Below are 15,602 nucleotides of genomic sequence, written 5' to 3'. Positions count from 1 at the left end.
TAAGCACAGAATACTCCTATTCGAGTGAATGGGTCTGAGCTGCAATGCCAAGCACAGCTACTATTCAACAGACGGCGCTGTGCTTGGTATGCTGTGAGGAGGCTTTGTATTAACTGGACCTCCAGTGAGCACTGAGGCTTCCTCAGACAGCTGATTGGTGGGGGTGCAGGGACCGACTTCTGATGATCTCATATTGATGACCTATGCTGAGGAAAATCTTGGAGAACCCCTTTAATGATGAAAAACGGAAACAAAATATGCAAAACATCTCGCTTTATTCAGTATTGAGTATGAGAGCCAAGTGCATAAATACATTCACTTACACGCCTTGGCATCCTACCAATGAGGTTACTAATGATTGTCTGAGGAATGTTCTGCCATGCTGAATGCATTTGGCCAAGCAAATCATCAAGATCTGCTGCTAGTACCTACAGTATCTCACAAAAGTCAGTCCACCCCTCACATTTCTGTAAATATTTTATTCTATCTTTTCATGGGACAACCCTGAAGACCTGACACTTTGATACAATGTAAAGTAGTCCGTGTACAGCTTGTATAACGGTGTAAATTTGGCTTGCCCTCGAAATAACTCAACACACAGCTAATGTCTAATCCGCTGGCAACAAACGTGAGAATGGCCAAATTGTGCCCAAAGTGTCAATATTTTGTGTGGCCACAATTATTTTCCAGCAGGGCCTTAACTCTCTTGGGCATGAAGTTCACTAGAGCTTCACACGTTGCCACTTGAAACCTCCTCCACTCCTCCATAACCACATACGTCTATTTTGAAAAGACAACCTCTGGATATGGAGCTGAGCATGTGCACTCAGCTTCTTCGGTTGACCATGGCGAGGCCTGTTCTGAGTGGAACCTGTCTTCTTAAACCAGTGTATGGTCTTGGCCAATGTGCTGCAGCTCAGTTTGAAGGTGTTGGCAATCATTTTATAGCCTAGGCCATCTTTAGAGCAAGAATTCTTTTTTTCAGATCCTCAGAGATTTCTTTGCCATGAAGTGCCATGTTGAACTTCCAGTGACCAGAATGAGCTAGTGTGAGAGTGGAACCGGTCGTCTTAAAACGCTGTATGGTCTTGGCCACTATGCTGCAGCTTGAAATTGCTGATTATCTGGTACCCTACAGCAGGGGCTTATCCACGTCCTCCTCAATGGACATCCTCCTATCCCAAACAAAAACAGAGCAGATTGTTGCTTCCGCTTCTTCTACCTCATTTTTGTTGTGCAAACTGAAACATTGCCATGTTGTCCTAAAGCTGATGAGCTTGGGCGAGAGAAGCTACATAGATCAGTTGGTAATCTGCAGCAAGTTTCCTGCTGGATTTCTCTCCTCCATCTACAACTGGACAACGCAGTTGGTGACAATGGCAGGAACATTGTGGCTGCAATTCAGTTGGTGGAAATAGCACATGTTCCCTGCATGGCACACATCATAAATTTATGGTGCATCAATTTTATTAAAAAACATGGCTTGCAAAAGGTGTTGGTCATATCCAGGGGACTGTCCAGCCATTCTTATGTGGCTAAAAAGGCCCTTCTGAACGTGAAGTGACAAAATGGTGTGACTTTGCACCATTTGAATTCCACCTTACATATGCTGAAGCGTTGCTATGAGCAGCGTAAAGAGATTAATGATTTACATGATGCATGAGACCACCACAGCAGAGCATATGTTATTTTGAGCGCAGGCAGTGGCAGCTCATCAGGGTCTTGTGTAGCTTACTCAACCCTTTCGAAGAGACCACCAGAGTAGGGACAAGCATTAATATAGCATCACCCTGATATTTATATTTGAACAAATGCTCACGCTGATGCAACAAGGACTAGAGGAAGAAAAACAACCTCCACAGCTTGCTGGGGATCCTGTAACTGATAGGAACCTGGACAGACGAAGTCGCATAAAGAAGGAAGTGAAGGAGGAGAAGTTTGTGGTACAGGAGACATGGGGCCAGATTTATCATTAGCTCAAGTCAGAATAATGGAGTGAAAAAGTCGCAAATTTTTGCGCAATCACTAAAACTGCGCAAAAATTTGCGACTTTTTTCTGCTCTGCACTATGCTCGCCAGTTTTCTGAAAGTGGGCGTGTTTTCTTATGTAAATTAATCTCTAGACAGATTTACTATTGAGACTATTTAAAAAGTCGCAAAAAATTGCGCAATTTCACTTCAGTGAGGACCATGCTTATCTTATAAGACTTTTTAATAGAACATGCGACTTTTTTGTAAAGATGTGCGACTTTTGTAAAGCTGCTTACTGACGGATAAACTGCTAAGTCAAACCTCATTTATTACAGTCTTAAAGGGCCGTTCATAAATCTGACTTGGCTAAAACTGACTTTAGCCATATGTAAAAGTGGAGTGAGCTGTCAGAGTCGTGATAAATCTGGCCCATGGAGTTTTCCTAGGCACAGCTAGGGAAGGAGGTTGGTGCTCGCTATGATAGATATGCTGATGATCATGACGACAATGACATTGGCCATGACCAACCATTGCATAGGGGTCTTAAAGAACTGGGTCCTCAGGCATGCTGGTGAGCATGACAAACTGCATGCTTGGTTGACTACATGCTAGCAAGCATATAGTTAACATCAATCAAAGTGATTACTGGATAGCCATACTTTTAGATCATTGCAATCAAAGAAAAAAGGGGAAAATGTTTTACTGATGCCTGTCACCTGCATTTCTGTCCAGGAGTCCCATCACCAACCTCGCTGAGTCAGAGACCTCCCGCCATCTCTGGTGGTGCTACCCCTACAATAAGTCTCAGAAGGCACCGCAGCAGCAGCCAATTTAGTTTTCTTAATGTGATGGAAGTTTTTTACGTGCTGTGCCAACCTGACGCATATCAGCAAAAGCACATAGCCTGTCCCCTGACTCCATGGACTTCTGGAGGGAGATTGGAACAGTGGCTGGAACTGGCCCAGTTTGATATGTGTACTGTCTTGTCCAGCCGCCAGTGCAGGGTATTCAGTGTGGCAGGTGGCATTATCGCACTCCTCCAGCTGATGCCAGTGAGTAGATCTGCCAGAGAGTCATACACAGATTATGTGACAGGCCAATGGGAGCAGGTTCAAATTTGGTCGAATGTATTTGTTCTCTCTTCTGACTGATTCTTCAGAATTACACCTGAAATAAATTTCAAGAAATTTGTTCCTCTCTAGTGATATACTTTTCATAATCTTTGTATATATGAATCACAAGCACTTAAAGCAGTTGTCTGATCTGAGACATTTGGGTCTTATAGGTGCAGGACCAACCGCTGGGATCCGCACCTTAATCGAGAACCGAGCGGGCCAAAGTGGTGTCTGGAGGACCCCTGTCCGGCCACCATCAAGCGCTGTCCCCATAAAAGTAAATAGGAGCGCACTGTGCATGACCCGCCACTGTTCCCATTTATTTCTATGGGCCTGACTGAAATTGCCAAGCCAGGGCTCGGCTATTTTTGTCGGCTCCATACAAATGACAGGAGGGTGGCTGCTCAAGCACAGTGCATTCTCCACCACTTTCGGGGCTCCGTTTACCAGACAATAGTTGCATATCCTAGCAAAATGCCCCCATTGAGACAACCCCTTTAATATAAATGCATGAAAAAAGGAAGATGTCATGGTGTGGGCCGTGCAGTTTGTGTACTCGACAGTGACAGGCCTGAGATTTGGAGAGACCGCAGTGTGCACAGTGTCCTAGCTGCAGTGGTGATGTTCGGGTCACAGGATTATTCTTTGGCGCTATATGTAGTTGTGTAATCGGTAAAGGCGGCAGGATAAGGCTACATTCACACAACAGTGAAAAATGGCACACAGCTGATTTTAGTATGAATTGAACTCGATGGAGCTATTCACATGGCCATTTTTTTTTAAGGCGAGTGAATAGTGTTTGTGAAAAATTTGTGGCGGTTTTCACTGCCAGATGGCCCCCATGTAAATCAATGGGACTATTTTTAATGGCCATTTAAACAGGAGTGCATCCATGTGATGGCTGTTTAAAAATGGGTACACTAGTGTAAAATGGCCTTTTAGGGGTTAAAATAAAAAAATATTGCCTTATCCGCTTGCACACACAGGGCAGTCTCTCTTGGTGATGAAGGACCTGTGCTACCAATGTGATGACATCACCATGCTCTCCCAGCATTATTGCTTAGGAGCGCATGGTGACCTCATCCCATTCAGAGTGTAGGTCCTTTAGCACCAAATGAAGCACGACTGTCTCTGCGCGTGCAAGTGGATGAGAGGAGTAATTCCCCCCCCCCCCCCATAAAAACAAAACCCTGTACATTATTAACCTTATTAATTATTACTGATGGGGAGCACCATTGGGAACATTATATCTAACTGGGGCCACTATGGGGGACATTATGTATACTACAGGGATTGGAAATTTAATTTTTTTTAAAGCAAATAAATATAATCTAATTCGTCCGCAAATAATGGCCGTTGAAAATGGATGCAAAACGTCCAGATGACCAAGAAAGAGAAGTAAAAATGGTTGATAAATGGCCATGAAAAACTGAATGTGGCTTTTTTTTTCGCTGTTGTGTGAATGTAGCCTTAAGAGCTCATACAAAAAAGTCTCACCACTGAACACTAGATATTTCCTACCTGCCTGTGAATAAAGACCCCAAGATATCCTGACCCAGATGACTAACTCTGCATATTATCAATAGTAATTATATCTCAAGGAAAAGAACATGTTGAGCAGCTCCCCAATGGTCAGTGACAGTTTCCTGTGCTTCCTACTGGCCATTCTACTCTCCTCTCTTCCTCTGAGTCCAGCTGCTGTATCTGTCATCACTTTTAGCCCCAGGTCTCTTTCTGCGGCCTGCACTCTGCCCAGCAGCAGCTGTGATACCGTGATGTCATTGTCCCTGCTGGCCTTAGAGGGAGAGTGCACAGACCTGAGATAATCCCCGGCCTGTGCACTCTCCTCAGCTCAGCAGGAGAGATGACGTCATCAAGTCTGCTGCTGGGAAGTGCATGATGTGCTCGGTATTACTTTTATTAATTTTATTCATAGTATAGGAGCTTCACTGAGGTAAAGAGGACACTAAGGGACAACACTACTGCAGGAGGTGCACTAAGGGGCAAAACTACTGCAGGGGGACACAAAGGGGACATAACTACTGTGTGGACATTCTACTCAGTTGGGTCACGTAGGGAGTATCAGAACTGTGAAGAGGGCACTAAGGAGGAATTTCACTGTAAAAGGGACACTGAGGTGAGATAACTATTGTGTGGGGCACTAAGAGGGCATTCAGCGCCTCTTGTGTAGCGCTAGGAAATGTTTTATTTATAAATGACTGGGTGGGGGTTGCATGCAAGTTGCTCAAGGTGGGGGCCAACCATTTCTAGCTATGCCCCTTGGTCTACTATTAGATTGTGATCTGTTTGGACACCACTGTTTTAGTCAATTCATACTTGAACTTTTTTATATCGAAATGTTAAAAAATTTCAATATAATTTTATGGTATATTATTCATCAATAATAAAATGTGTTTTATTCTTGGCAGATGACTGTACCAGGAACTCAGAGAAACATCTGGTATCTTCAGATTTTGAAGTAGATGATTGTGGTATCACACGAGATGCATTTGAAGAGCATGCCAATATGCAAGATATACCCTCATCCAATCACAGTCACAATGCATCATTTGATTCTTTTAAACACTTCCGATCTTCTGGTTCATCACAGACTGTGACATGGAATAAAAGTCATAGAAGAGGTGCTAAACGTCAAACAGCTCATGTAAGAGGGAAGCCATTTTCATGTTCAGAATGTGGAAAATGTTTTAGATTTAAATCTGGGATTGTTAGACATCAGAGAACTCACACAGGGGAGAAGCCATTTTCATGTTCAGAATGTGGGAAATGTTTTCACCAAACATCACATCTTTTTACACATCAGAGAATTCACACAGGGGAGAAGCCATTTTCATGTTCGGAATGTTTGAAATGTTTTAACCGTAAATCAGATCTTGTTAGACATCAGAGAAATCACACAGGGGAAAAGCCATTTTCATGTTCAGAATGTGAGAAATGTTTTAAGACTCAATCAGATCTTGTTAGACATCAGAGAAATCACACAGGGGAAAAGCCATTTTCATGTTCAGAATGTGAGAAATGTTTTAAGACTCAATCAGATCTTGTTAGACATCAGAGAAATCACACAGGGGAAAAGCCATTTTCATGTTCAGAATGTGGGAAATGTTTTACCCGTAAATCAGATATTGTTATACATCAGAGAAATCACACAGGGGAAAAGCCATTTTCATGTTCAGAATGTGGGAAATGTTTTAACCGTAAATCAGGTCTTGTTATACATCAGAGAAATCACACAGGGGAGAAGCCATTTTCATGTTCAGAATGTGGGAAATGTTTTCACCGTAAATCAGCTCATGATACACATCAGAGAATTCACAAAGGGGAGAAGCCATATTCATGTTCAGAATGTGGGTAATGTTTTAAGAAAAATGTCATAGGTAGACATCAAAATTCTCACATATAAAAGAAGCCATCTTCATGCTTAATCCTTTAGTGACCACCAATATGTGTTTGTTTGTTTTTTGTTTTTTTGGTGGTCACTGGCTTAATTCCGTCAAATACTCCTTTTTACTGGGAGATAAAACAGCGCCTTGCTTTCAGTTACCAGAGGTGGCCGAGGGCTTGGAGAGATGATTAGGACCACTTAAAAATAAACGGGCATTTCATGAAATATGGGCTTGTCAGGAAACTGTCAGCTCTGGTCTTACTGGGCACATTTCATCAGTAATGTGAAAGTTCTCCCAAAAAGTGACCCAGGCTAGGATTGCCTCATTACATAAAAGCCATTACTCGCCCTCCTAAAGGTATACCATCTTTTTTCTATTATTTTTTTTTACTCATTTTATTGAAGCATATAAGGCATGGCATAGGTACATACTGATCAACATCGTATCAAATAATGTAACATGTACATAAAGTAAAATCCAGTGTATATTCCTTGTATAAAACATTATACATAAATGTGAGCGCAGCTTTATCCTATAACCTCTATTCAATAAAGTTAAAATTTGTATTCATTGAAGTATTCTCCTTTTTGTGCCAGATATCAAGTAGGTGGTCCTTTTGTATACATGTGAAAATTAGATAACGTCAATGGTGATGAGCACCAACTTCCCCATACCTTCTGGAATATTTCAGGTCATTTCCCTTTTTTGAAATTTTATATTCTCTAAATGAATGACCTGGTTTACCAAAGGCTTCCACTGACTCACCATAGGTGGTCTATTTGCCATCCATCTGAGCGCTATTGCTTTCCTAGCAAGGAATAAGGCTTCCCTCAGAAACATACTAGTGTGGTGCGTCCATATCTCGTCCTCCAATATCCCTAGTATGCATATTTTGGGGCATATCGACAATGGATTTGGGACCATGGTGGACAAAACATTTTATAATTTCTTGCCAATAGTATGTAATGTAGCTGCAGTCCCATATCATGTGCCAAAAATCAGCGTTTGCTCGTGCACATCGATGACATCTGTTATGAGGCAGTCTGCCCATTTTGTATAGTCTGGTAGGGGTCAGACAGCTCCTATGTAGCATAAATAGCTGTGTTAATGTATTGTTAAGCAATACAGATAAAACTGATACAGGCAAGATGCTTTAAAGCAGTGATCTGAGTTTATTAGGTTACAGATAAATCTTATATCAGAATTTTACTAGCAGACATCCGGCAGCTGTGGGCGTTACATAGCTCAAGTGAAAACCACGAAACCGCTACATAGAAGCGAGGCATCTTCTTATCGTACACAGGAGGTGGAACTAGAGCACCAGAAGCTAGCATTTCTGAGAAGAGAGAAGGTGTGGGGGGGGGGGGTCAACTGCTCCCTGGCACCTGCACTTTAGCTGACTCTTACTTACCTCTGGTTCAGGGGAGGAATAAAATGGAGTTCTATCTCCCACAGCGCCATTTACCAGGTGATGGACCCTGCGAAAAGATTGCTCCTACCCCCACCTCGGACGTGTCAACTTCCACAATGAAAGGTTGTGATACATCCGGCTGCACCAATATAGGGGCAGAAGCGAAGCACTCCTTAACCGCAGAAAAGGCAAATAGTGTCCCTGAAACTTATAGTGTCCTCCAAAAACAATTGTGCTAAGCCGATACTGTACCAGGGTGCCTCCCAAAAGTCCTGCCAATAGTAATAATTCTCTGGCAGAGTGCACTATGCGGTAACAGTGCACCCAATAGTAATAATGTCCCTCATTTTGCCCCTAGAAGTAATAATGCCCCCATAGTGCCCTCATTAGTAATACCCCCCCCCTATAATGCGTGTCTATATAAAAAAATACCCCATTATAAACCTCTTATAATGTTTGCCAGTAAAAAAAAAAATCCTCGTGCAATATGTGCCAGTAAAAAAATGCTCTCTTATAATGTACATATGTCAGTACAAAAAACAACCCCCTTTTAGTGCCCACAGTACAACGAATGTTCCCATAATGTCCCACTTATAATGTGTGCAAGTACAAAAATACTCCTTTTTACGGCCACAATGTCCCCATATTGCCTTCGCAAATTACAAAATAATGACCCCGACCCCATTGCGGCCAAACACCATGCTGCCAAATAAAAATAATAAACTCCAATACTTCCCTCCATTCTGCTGTCAGTGATGCAGTGCAAGACACGGACCTCTTCTAGTCTGTGCCCCGAGCGCTATGCAGCATGATAATGACACCGGCCTCTGACAGGTTACAGGAACTAGGACTCAAGCCTATTAGAGAAGAAGGTGGGCTAGGGAGACATCGCTCCCGTGCCCTATCGCAGCATTCAACTGTATTGCTGTCCAGAGTACAGCGATATGTAGAGATGAGTTTCCATAATGAAAGCAGTCATTGTCCATGGCACTTCCACTGCCTTCCCTCGTGTCCCTACCTAGTGCTGCCCGGGGCGATCGCCTCACCTGGCCTCATTGGTGGTGCACACCTGCCCACAGCTCCAGCTGTACTGGAATAGTTGACTCACTCTTCAACATCATCTCAAGTAACAACAGAAACACACAGCCAGGAATCGGTGGGTTCCTCCGACACCACACTTAGTTGTCATGGCCCAGGAACAACCTCTGTGCCCTCTCCTGTCCTGCAACTCCCTCTTTCTTTTGCTGCTCCTGCTCGGGAAGTAATGCACGCTGCTGGCTCTGCTCCGCTATTCAGCGAGGACGAGCTTAGTGAGGACAGTCAGCAGCTACCGGCCAGCACAGACTCAGTCAATATTTAGCATCAGGATTTGATCTTCATTTGGAAACCAAAAGCAGGAGTGGGTCCAAAACTTAGAAGACATGCACATTTTATCTCTGTTTTGGACCCACTCATGTTTTTGCCTTACCAATACTGATGAAAACAACTGACCGAATACTGACCGTGTGATAGAGGCCATACAAGTCCTGTATGCAGGACTTCATTTCCATCTGAATAAAACATATTTCAGACACAAATGGTCAATATTTATACAAATTGAGCATGAGGCCTCTATCACACAGTCAGTACATTCAGGTTTTATCATGATTTGGAAGCTAAAAGCAGGAGTGGGTCCAAAACACAGAAGACAGGCAAATACTTCCTCCCCGTGTCATCTCTGTTTTGGACCCACTTCTGTTTTTGCCTTGCAAATATTGATAAAAAGCTGACGGTTTGAAGGCAGCGGCTCAAACTACAGGATCCGCTTTTTTTGGCTGTTCTTCGTACAGAGGATTCACAGACCGAACATAACCCTGTTTGAGGGACATATAGTAGAATTAGGGTCTGTATATAGACAATTGGTTTCACAGAATGACCTTTATTCTAAAACATAACCTTTAATAGTCAAAAATTAATATAATGGACCCTTTAGATATGGCTATTCCGTTTACAGGTAGGGCCGTCTCTACAAGGCAAGTTTAGGGATATTGTCCCATTCTAGCCACGACAATTACATCAGGCTGCTTACCCTGATACCAAGAACATTAGTGGCACATAGGTTCTTATTTTGTTTTTTGTTTATCTTTATTTCCATATATAAAGGGTCCATTATATAAATTTTTGACTATTAAAGGTTATGTTTTAGAATAAAGGTCATTCTGTGAAACCTGTTCTTCGTACAGATCAGAAGAATGGAGAAATAAGCAGTGCTATGAACACAGCCTGACCGCTGACACCTCCCCACTGTCCTGAGGCACACATCGGGCATTCCATCTGCATCCAGCAGTGGCGGATCCGGTACGTTGCGGGAGGCTGTTCTCTGCTGGAATCAAGCAGAGGTAAAAGTAGTCTAATACAGCCCCACATGCCTCATACATCCAGCGATGTCTCCTCTGATGTAGACATTCTCATTCCTATCTTCTCCATTCAGACCAGACCGCCATGATGATTTCTTTCTGCCATCTCTTGTCTCTGCAGAGTTTGACAGACATCTAGTTTCCCATCATCCTGCCACCCCCAGTACTGTGCCCGCTGTGCCCCCCAATACTATACTGCAGAAACAGATAAACCTCCTCAAAATATGAGCACCACACAGATAGTGCCCCCTCCAATAATTATAGGCAAACAGTGCAGTAAAAAGTAGCTTTGCCCAGAAAATATTCCCCCAGATGTCCCCCAAAATAGTGTTGCTAAATTGATACTGTGCCAGGGTGCCCTCCACAGTACTAGTGCTCCCAAATGTCCCACCAATAGAAATCATTATCTGCCAGAGTGCACTTTGTAGTACTAGTGCCCCCAACAGTAATAATGTCCCCATTGTGCCCCAGACATAATAATGCTCCCATAGTATTCATGTTTCCCATAGTCTCCCAGCTGTAATAAAGCTCCGCATAATGCCCCTGGTGGTAATAATTATCTTTGTAATGTGACCCAGTACAAAAAGAACCCCTTATAATATGTGCCAGTACAAAAAGTGCCCACTTATATTGTGACCCAGTACAAAAAGTACCCACTTATATTGTGTGCCAGAACAAAAAGTACCCACCTATAATGTGTGCCAGTACAAAATACCCACTTATAATGTGCGCCAGAACAAATGATTCCCCCGTTGTGTGGCAGTAAAAACATTACCTCCTCCTAGTGCCTGTAGTAGAGCCAATGTCCGCATAGTGCACCCCGTAATGTGTGGCAATGCCCCCTACTATGTGTCAGTACAAAAAAAACTCTTAGTGCTCCCCATTGTGCCCCCATAATTTGTGCTAGTATAAAATACTCCTATATAGGGCCCCAAGTAGCTGCTCCTATAGTGCTCCTCCCCATCCCCATAGAGTACCCCAAGTAGAGTGTATCCTCTCCCCCCTTCCCTATAGAACCCGAGTAATGGAAGCCAGTATAAAATATTCCTATATAATGTCCCCCAGTAGATACCCCCATAGTACTTCTCTCCCACACCTCTCCATAGTGCCCCCCATAATGTATGCCAGTATATAATGCCAATATATAGGGCCCCAGTAGATGCCCCCAACCGCTGCCTTCTGAAACAGCTGATCGGTGGGGGTCCTGAGTGTCGGCCCCCCCCCCGCCGATCAGATGCTGATGATCTATCCAGAGGACAGATCAGTAAAATAAACCCTGCAGAACCCCTTTAAGTGAAATATACAGGCCCCCCCCCCCCAGTCCATACACTAGAGCTCCCTCGTAGGAACATCGACGTCTGGAACGCTCTGTGACTCCTCTACCGCTCTCCACTATATCCTCCCTCACTGCGCAGCCGCTCTCTTCTAGAACGCCACAAGCTCTCGCCCCTCTCACACACATATATCAGATGAATGGAGGGCGGCCGGGCCTGCAGGGTGCGCTCTCCTTCACTGTGTGAGCTCTGGGGTAGAGACGGCTGCGGGTCCTGGAGGTGGCTCTGACATTGGGGTAATATCCGGGCGATAGAGTTACCCCTAAACATCTCCTGAGCGCACACAGAGCCCCGATACCAGCAGATTACATCGCCGGCTCTGCTACATGGACATGACAGAGACTCAGCTGTAGTAACTGAACATTACACATACACAGCTCTGCTACATGGACATGACAAAGACTCAGCTGTAGTAACTGAACATTACACATACACAGCTCTGCTACATGGACATGACAGACTCAGCTGTAGTAACTGAACATTACACATACACAGCTCTGCTACATGGACATGACAAAGACTCAGCTGTAGTAACTGAACATTACACATACACAGCTCTGCTACATAGACATGACAGAGTCTCAGCTGTAGTAACTGAACATTACACATACACAGCTCTGCTACATGGACATGACAGGGACTCTGCTGTAGTAACTGAACATTACACATACACAGCTCTGCTACATGGACATGACAGAGACTCACACACCCATACAACTCTAGGGAAAGGCATATTACACAGCTTGCTTGCAAATACATACAGCTCAGCTACACAGCCATTACACAATACAGCCCTGCCCAGCTACTTACACATCACACACATACAGCTCAGCTATACAGCCATTACACAATACAGCCCTGCCCAACTACTTACACATCACACACAGCTCAGCTATACAGCCATTACACAATACAGCCCTGCCCAACTACTTACACATCACACACACACAGCTCAACTATACAGCCATTACACAATACAGCCCTGCCCAACTACTTACACATCACACACATACAGCTCAGCTATACAGCCATTACACAATACTGCCCTGCCCAACTACTTACACATCACACACATACAGCTCAGCTATACAGCCATTACACAATACAGCCCTGCCCAACTACTTACACATCACACACAGCTCAGCTATACAGCCATTACACAATACAGCCCTGCCCAACTACTTACACATCACACACATACAGCTCAGCTATACAGCCATTACACAATACAGCTCTGCCCAACTACTTACACATCACACATACAGCTCAGCTATACAGCCATTACACAATACAGCCCTGCCCAGCTACTTACACATCACACACATACAGCTCAGCTATACAGCCATTACACAATACTGCCCTGCCCAACTACTTACACATCACACACATACAGCTCAGCTATACAACCATTACACAATACAGCCCTGCCCTACTACTTACACATCACACACATACAGCTCAGCTATACAGCCATTACACAATACAGCCCTGCCCAACTACTTACACATCACACACATACAGCTCAGCTATACAGCCATTACACAATACAGTCCTGCTAACTACTTACACATAACACACATACAGCTCAGCTATACAGCTATTACACAATACAGCCCCGCCCAACTACTTACACATCACACACAGCTCAGCTATACAGCTATTACACAATACAGCCCTGCCCAACTACTTACACATCACACACACACAGCTCAGCTATACAGCCATTACACAATACAGCCCTGCCCAACTACTTACACATCACCCACAGCTCAGCTATACAGCCATTACACAATACAGCCCTGCCCAACTACTTACATATCACACACATACAGCTCAGCTATACAGCTATTACACAATACAGCCCTGCCCAACTACTTACACATCACACACATACAGCTCAGCTATACAGCCATTACACAATACAGCCCTGCCCAGCTACTTATACATCACACACATACAGCTCAGCTATACAGCCATTACACAATACAGCCCTGCCCAGCTACTTACACATCACACACATACAGCTCAGCTATACAGCCATTATACAATACAGCCCAGCTACTTACACATCACACACATACAGCTCAGCTATACAGTCATTACACAATACAGCCCTGCCCAGCTACTTACACATCACACACATACAGCTCAGCTATACAGCCATTACACAATACAGCCCTGCCCAGCTACTTTCACATCACACACATACAGCTCAACTATACAGCCATTACACAATACAGTCCTGCCCTACTAATTACACATCACACACATACAGCTCAGCTATACAGCCATTACACAATACAGCCCTGCCCAGCTACTTATACATCACACACATACAGCTCAGCTATACAGCCATTACACAATACAGCCCTGCCCAGCTACTTACACATCACACACATACAGCTCAGCTATACAGCCATTATACAATACAGCCCAGCTACTTACACATCACACACATACAGCTCAGCTATACAGTCATTACACAATACAGCCCTGCCCAACTACTTACACATCACACACATACAGCTCAGCTATACAGCCATTACACAATACAGCCCTGCCCAGCTACTTTCACATCACACACATACAGCTCAACTATACAGCCATTACACAATACAGTCCTGCCCTACTAATTACACATCACACACATACAGCTCAGCTATACAGCCATTACACAATACAGCCCTGCCCAGCTACTTATACATCACACACATACAGCTCAGCTATACAGCCATTACACAATACAGCCCTGCCCTACTACTTACACATCACACACATACAGCTCAGCTATACAGCCATTACACAATACAGCCCAGCTACTTACACATCACACACATACAGCTCAGCTATACAGCCATTACACAATACAGCCCTGCCCTACTACTTACACATCACACACATACAGCTCAGCTATACAGCCATTACACAATACAGCCCAACTACTTTCACATCACACACATACAGCTCAGCTATACAGCTATTACACAATACAGCTCTGCCCAGCTACTTACACATCACACACATACAGCTCAGCTATACAGCCATTAGACAATACAGCCCTGCCCAACTACTTACACATCACACACATACAGCTCAGCTATACAGCCATTACACAATACAGCCCTGCCCAACTACTTACACATCACACACATACAGCTCAGCTATACAGCCATTACACAATACAGCCCTGCTCAATTACTTACACATCACACACATACAGCTCAGCTATACAGCCATTACACAATACAGCCCTGCCCAACTACTTACACATCACACACATACAGCTCAGCTATACAGCCATTACACAATACAGCCCAGCTACTTACACATCACACACATACAGCTCAGCTACATACACACTGGAATTACAAACTGCACAACTGAGCAGATAAACCTGGACATGTGATTTCCATGACTCCGCCCACACGTGATCAAATGGTCATGACATCATCACAGGTCCTTTACTTCGTCTTGCAGCACAGCCTAGGGCCTGACTCCTCCCATACATGATCACATGGTCATGACATCATCACAGGTCCTTTGCTTCCTCCTGCAGCACAGCCTAGAGCCTGACTCCTCCTCCCACGGTCACATGGTCATGACATCATCACAGGTCCTTTGCTGCCTCCTGCAGCACAGCCTGGAGCCTGACTCCTCCTACACATGATCACATGGTCATGACATCATCACAGGTCCTTTGCTTCCTCCTGCAGCACAGCCTAGAGCCTGACTCCTCCTCCCACGGTCACATGGTCATGACATCATCACAGGTCCTTTGCTGCCTCCTGCAGCACAGCCTGGAGCCTGACTCCTCCTACAAATGATCACATGGTCATGACATCATCACAGGTCCTTTGCTTCCTCCTGCAGCACAGCCTGGAGCCTGACTCCTGCACATGGCGGTAGAAATAGGAACACTGGATGCTCCATGGTGAAGGATTGTCAGAGGAAGAGGAGGACACGCCCGG

The 15,602-nt window shown here is 44.2% G+C and overlaps 1 pseudogene; it reads left to right on the top strand.

The window, feature by feature from the left end:
- Nucleotides 1-7,053, top strand: part of LOC122939846 — a 213,905-nt pseudogene extending 206,852 nt beyond the window's left edge.
- Nucleotides 7,054-15,602: the final 8,549 nt, after the last annotated feature.

The sequence above is a fragment of the Bufo gargarizans genome, chromosome 6 (assembly GCF_014858855.1).
Source record: "Bufo gargarizans isolate SCDJY-AF-19 chromosome 6, ASM1485885v1, whole genome shotgun sequence".
Taxonomy (NCBI): Eukaryota; Metazoa; Chordata; class Amphibia; order Anura; family Bufonidae; genus Bufo; species Bufo gargarizans.
The sequence above is the reverse complement of the archived record's forward strand: the minus strand, read 5'-3'. Positions and strand labels throughout refer to the sequence as shown.